Raw genomic sequence first — 6,918 nt, forward strand, 5'->3', positions numbered from 1 at the left:
ACTTCCAGAGATTATTTTAAATAAAAACTTGAAACTTATTTAAAAGGAAAACAAGCACAACTGGGTGGTGGAGAGCAACTGATTAGCAACAAATGATAACAGAACTGAATGAGATTGACCAGAGAAAAGCGTCCTGCCCCATTCACTTCCTCTGTAGTTTAGAAGGCAGTGGCAATGAGTTACTCCGTGGATGATGCTAATATTGCTGGAATCATTCCCAGCCATCCAGGGCAGCTAGGGCACTATCTTCCTCAACATTCCTACTGTCATTTTTGACAGATGAGCTCAAAGATTGTTTACCTGATCTCAACTCTTGAGCAATTAGTGGTGACAAATGTCACTAATGTTAACTAATGTTGAGTAGACTCACTTCAGTGCAGCAAGTTGGACTCCTTGGATATCTCTATATGGGAATAGAAAGAGAGGAACAAAGGGAGTGATTCAGATATATTATTTTTAACTGCACATAGAATGTCTCATGGTATTACCTGTTAATGTTATATGACACATCAGAATGTGTCAACGGTGAAATGATTAAAGAAATTAAGAATGACAACTGCTGGGCCATCATCTAATAAAAGATGATGAGTAGTCCCATAGTTTAGGATTTAGAGCTGCTTGAAGGGAACTTAAAAGTTATATAATCCAACCCTCTATACTTTTACTGATGGGGAAACTGAGGTAGAAAGAAATACCAAAGTCAAAAGACCTGGAGTCAGAAAGACTTGAATTCAAATCTCATTTCAATCTCCTAGTATTAACTCTGATCAAGTCATGTAATTCCTTTTGGCCTCAGTTTCCTCATCTGTAAAATGGAGATAATAACAGGCCATAGGTCTATCTCCAGGGTTGTTGTGACAAAATGAGATATTTGTAATGTGCTTTGTAAGCCTTAAAACTCTACATAAGTCTTAGCTGTTATTATTATTATTATTTTAAACCCTTACATTCTGTCTTAGTAATAACTCTAAGACAGAAACAGGGTTAAGTGACTTGCCCAGGGTCATGCAGCTAGGAAGTGTCTAAGGCCGGATTTGAACCCAGGTCCCTCCCAACACTAGCTCTGGTGCTCTATCCACTGTACTGTCTTGCTGTCCTTGACAATATTCTTTTTTTTTTTTAACCCTTACCTTGGGTCTTAGAATCATTACTCCGGATTGCTTCCAAGGCAGAAAGGTATGGTTTAGGAATTGAGGGATAGGTGATTTGCTCAGGGTCACACAACTATTAAGTATCAGAGGCCAGATTTGAACCCAGATCCTCCCAATTCCAGACCTGCCCCTCCATCCATTTTCACTTTGATGCCCATATTGTTACTATTATTATTTGCACAAGATCACATGCAACTAGAAAGTAGGATCATAGAACTAAAAGATTCCTCAAAAACCATCTAGTCTAGCTCCTTCATTGTGCAGCTGAACAAATTTAGACCTGAGGAGGTTGAAGGACCAGTCCTTTGCCATATAAGCATTAATCCTGGAGGGGCATAATTTGAATTCAGACTCTGTGTTCCTCTGATTCAGATAAAAGCATTTTTTCCTGTTGTTCCAAGAGAACCAGGATTTAAAGCCAGTTTATTTGACTCCAGTTCCTGCCATTTTTCTTCCACATCACAAAGAGACTGCAATGTCAAAGGTGTGTTGGATCTCATAGTTCCCATTCATTTTCTCTATCAGCAAGCCTCACACCTTGGCTTGCTGGTCAACCCTTTTGGGAGGTGGTGTCCCTTTATGCCTGAAGCCTCAGAGTTCAGTCTTTTTTGTACCCTATTCTCTGAACGTAGCATGCATACTTGCTTAGTTTTTTTTAAGGGTTTCTAAATGCTAGAAGGAAACATACAAAGCATTAAAATAACAGACACATGGTAAAAAAAACTCTAATAATTAATCCTGGGCTTCCAAGCAAACATAGAGAAAAATTTTGACTTCAGTTTGACCAAGAAGATGGAAACCAGGTGACAGGGAAATCTTCAATTGTCCTCTGTCATTCTTTAAAACTTCTGAGCTGCCGTGCCCACTTTATTCTCTTTCCCTCTGGCCATGAGAGAAGTAGCCTCACTCCTTGTTCAAACTATTCTTCCTTCCTGTACCCTTGAGTCCCTTCCTATTCTCCCCAGGTCTATGCTCCAGCAATCATCCTTTTCCTCTTGAAATCTAAACTATTTAACAACCTTTCATTGTCCAAACTCATAGACCTTTCCTCAAGCACTTAATAAGTTGTTAGGCATGCTGATAGGGGCTAGGGAATTTAAATTGAAACAAAATAAGTTTCTGTCCTCAAAGATCTTACTTTCTGTAAATCAATCAATAAATAAATACCAAACGTTTACAAAATAATCACGTAATCATTTGGAGGTTGAGCAGGGAATGCTAACACCTAATGGGAAATCAGGAAAGGAGATAGCGTTTGAGCTGACCTTTGAAGGGGATCGGAGATTTCAAGAGTTTGGGGTAAGGAGGAAGAGCACTCCTGACTTGGGGAGCAGCCTGTGAAAAAGAACAGAGCCAGGAGATGAGAGCAGCCATAAAGCCAACTGGCTAGAATATGGACTATGAGCGGAGTGTAATGTGAAATAAGTGTGGAAAGAAAAATAGGTTGAAGCCAGATTGTGGTGGATTTATTTTTTTCAGTTACATGTAGAAACTACTTTGACACTTGTTTTCTGACATTTTAGGATTCATATTCTCCCTTTCCCCTTCCCCCAGGTGGTATATAGTCTGATATAGATTATACCACTACTTTCATGCAATGCATACTTCCATATTGCTGATGTCAAGGTAGAAGACATATCACACATGCAATAAAAAATCTCATGAAGAAAATAAAATGAAAAATGGAATGCTTTCACATACACTCAGAATACAACAGTTCCTTCTTTGGCTGTGATAGCCAAATGGGTCCCTTGTGGTTATTTTGGGACCTTGTTTTGCTGATAATAGTTTAGACCTTATCATCATTTGATATTTCTGTGACTGTATACATTGTTTTCTTGGTTCTGTTCACTTTGCATCAGTTTTTCTGTTCTAAATCTCCCTGTTGTTTTTTTTTTCTGAATTCATGCTGTTCATCATTTCTTATGGTGCAATAGTATTCCATTACAACCATATGCCACAACTTGCTCAGCTATTCTGCAAATGATGGGGATTGGTTTCTAATTTTTTGGAATTTTTTGCCACTACAAAAAGATCTGCTAAAAATATTTTTATAAGTAGGTCCTATTTCCTAATCTCTGATCTCTTTGGGATATAGACCCAGTAGTGGTATTGCTCAGTCAACAAAAGGCCTTTGAGTGAGGTTCCAGATTACTCTCCAGAGTGGTTGTATCAATAAATAAATTTACATTTAATTAAAATTTAATTTACAATAAGTAGATTTACATTTTGTTCCAAAGGCAAAAAGGAATTCCTGGGGCTTTTCATGTAGGATACTGACATGATTAGCCCTATTCTTCAGGTATATCAATCTTGGAGCTATACACATGAGGCTGAATTAGGGAGGAGAGAACCTAGATGCTGAGAGGCAAATTAGGAGGCTCCTGAAAGTGACTTAGTAAGATAAGTTCTGAGGCTTGTGAGAATTGGGATATTTTTTGTTGATATTGCTTGGATAGATGCCTTCTTAAATGACTTTCAAATTCTGACATTCTATGATTCTTTGATTTTTTTTGAAGTCAGAGTAAGTAGGTAGTGAGTGGGTATAGGCATCAATGTAAATAACTTTAACTAGAAGTTTTTTTAAGAAAAGGGCGGACCATACAGGGTGGTAGACATAGGAACAAGAAGAGGTTTTTTTTTTTTTTCAGGATAGAGGAGACTGGAACATATTTGTAGATAGATAGAAAGGAGCCCCTGGAGAGGAAAGACATGTAGTAGTAGTAGTATGAATGAATGAAAATGAATTTATTAAGCACCACTAACACGTGAGAGGAGACAAAGGTACAAATGACAAAGATGTTAGGGAGAAAAAATCAACAAACCTTAGCAGCTCACTGGATGTAAAGGTTAGGGAAAGTGAATCTATCTTTAGTATTTTGTGCTTGCTACTGCTGCTACTATTCTCATGCTCTGGAGGTTTTAACCCTTTCATAACTGAAGTTTCCACCTTTGAATCCCATTCTCCTAAATGGCAGCTGTCTCTCCTGACCCATTATTTCAGGCAAACCCTAGTTATGCTTCACTTTACTCTCCACTCCCTGCCATTCTCTGGGCAGACAGCCTGGCCTTACAAGTACCCTCCCTCTGAATATCAACACTGTCATTGATCTTGCAAGGGATATGGTAATCTTCTCCTCTGTGTCCTCATTCACTATGCCTATAACTTTCTGGGTCAAAATATCTCTCCATGGCCACCAGTCCCCTAGTGTGTGTGGTCTACCTTCCCCATCCCTCCCATTAGAATGTAAACTTCTGAAGGGGGAAGATTGACTTTGCTTTTGTATTTCTATCCTCAGGGATTAGGCATAGTTCTTGGCACATGGAAAATGCTTTTCATTCATTCATTCACACTACTACTGCACATCTCCAACTCTCTAGGGGTTCCTTCTTATCATTCTACAAACACAATTTCTCCTTTAACCTAAAAAAGCCCTCTCTCCCAACCCTGCCTTTCACTTCCCTGCCAAACTTGTAGATAAAATTGTCACACTTGAAGCCTCCACATACTCACTACCTAGTTTCTCCTCAAAAAACAATATAAAGGGGGAAGCCTGGTGGCTCAGTGAATAAAGAGATGAGAGGTCCTGGGTTCAAATTTGACCTCAAACACTTCCTAGCTATGTGACCCTGGGCAAGACATTTAACCCCCTTTGTCTAGCCCTTGTCACTCTTTTGCCTGGAACCAATACACAGTATTAATTCTAAGATGGAATGAGAAAGAGAGAGAGAGAGAGAGAGAGAGAGAGAGAGAGAGAGAGAGAGAGAGAGAGAGAGAGAAGAAGAAGAAGAAGAAGAAGAAGAAGAAGAAGAAGAAGAAGAAGAAGAAGAAGAAGAAGCAGAAGAAGAAGAAGGAGGAGGAGGAGGAGGAGGAGGAGGAGGAGGAGGAAGAGGAGGAGGAGGAAGAGGAGGAGGAGGAGGAGGAGAGAGATTATTCACTATGTCAGAATTTTTGAAGGTAACTTGAGAGGTCATCTAATTCAAGCAATACTCAAAAAAAAAATCCTCTGTAATCAGACAGAATGATCAGTCAGGTTTTGCTTTAAGACTCTAGACCACTGCATCCTAGGACAGCCCAATCCCCTTTTGGATAACTATAATTGTCAGGAAGTCTGTCCTTACATTGAATCAAAATCTTCCTTTGGGCAATTTCTACCTATAAAGTAGAAAGGTGGAGAAGATTTCTTCTCAATCCTTTGCCACCTGGCTTTGAATTTATGAAACATCACTTTAAATGACTCCCTAATTGCCAAACCCAATGTTGTTGCAGGGATTTATTCCTCATCTTTTTTGAGTTCTCAGGAACATATGACTTGGATAGTAACCCCTACTCTTGGAGACGCCCTCTTCCCTTGGTCTCAGGAGAACAAACTGCTTCGGGGACATAAGGGAATCAAAGAACACAGATGATGTATGTGACATTCCTACCACTTCAGGGAACAGCTGAAGTGAGGGGCAGCTGTTTGTACCACCATTTTGGCAATGAAGGGTGCCAGAGAGTAGGAAGGGAACGTTTGAATGGTAGTTTGGTAGTACATGGAAAGCAGCCTTGTACTGGGAATGAAAGCATAAGGTGCAAGTCAGTGGATATTGTGGTGAGAAGTAACAAAAAGCTTTAATGATAAGATAATTCTGTTTGACAGCCCTCTAATCATCAGATCAAGAGAGGCAGAAAAGAAGGAAATAGGTGCTTAGTAAAATGTTTGCTACACTCATGGCAGAGATTTAAATCAGAGTCCAAGATAAAAAACAGATTTTCTAGAGATGGTGGGATTATCCAAATGCTCCTTTTTATAAGTGGCTTTGGGCTGGCTGCATCAAGCCCAGTACAGAACTTCTTGTACTACCATCCATAATTACTCAAAAGTCTTTGGGGGGGCAGCTGGGTAGCTCAGTGGATTGAGAGCCAGGCCTAGAGACAGGAGGTCCTAGGTTCAAACCCGGCCTCAGCCACTTCCCAGCTGTGTGACCCTGGGCAAGTCACTTGACCCCCATTGCCTACCCTTACCACTCTTCCACCTACAAGCCAATACACAGAAGTTAAGGGTTTAAAAATGTAAAAAAAAAGTCTTTGGCCTGCCATCCACATATTAAAAAACCAGGCAGAAGAAAAATGACAGTTGTGACAGGTGTGTGTCTGAAAAGGCCTTGTCCTTGTTTGGTTGTGTCTAAAGCTTGAGACCCCTTTTGGGGTTTTCTTGGCAAAGATACTAGAGTGGTTTACCATTTCCTTCTCCAGTTCATTTTTACAGATGAGGAAACCAAAGCAAACAGGTTTCAATGACTTGCTCAGGGTCACACAGTTTGTCAGTGTCCGAGGTCACATTTGAACTCTGGTCTCCCTGGCTCCAGGCCTGCATTCTGTCTCTTGAGCCACCTGGCTACTATGTTTATGAATACGATCATATGTAAATCAACTAGGGCAAAGTAAGATAATTACTTTTATTGGCATATAATAAACCTTACAATTTTTGCCTTAAAACATTTAATTTTCAAGCAGTCCTTTTATTGCATTCATTTGACTTACATGATTTGACATTAATTCCATAAGATTTCAAATACTCTCATTTTGAATATCCTTTAATTTGTCAGCATGAAACCACTGTTATTTTATTGACCATTAAGTGTACTTTTGATGAACAGTCTTTTTCCAGGACTGGCCTTGATTTGTAGCCCCTAAATTTTCAATGGGTTTTAAATCTAGCAAGTATATGTGTCTCCATTTCTTGGACCAATTTCTTAACCTTTCATGGCATGTGGTGTGGTA

The sequence above is a fragment of the Gracilinanus agilis genome, chromosome 6 (genome assembly GCF_016433145.1).
Source record: "Gracilinanus agilis isolate LMUSP501 chromosome 6, AgileGrace, whole genome shotgun sequence".
NCBI lineage: Eukaryota > Metazoa > Chordata > Mammalia > Didelphimorphia > Didelphidae > Gracilinanus > Gracilinanus agilis.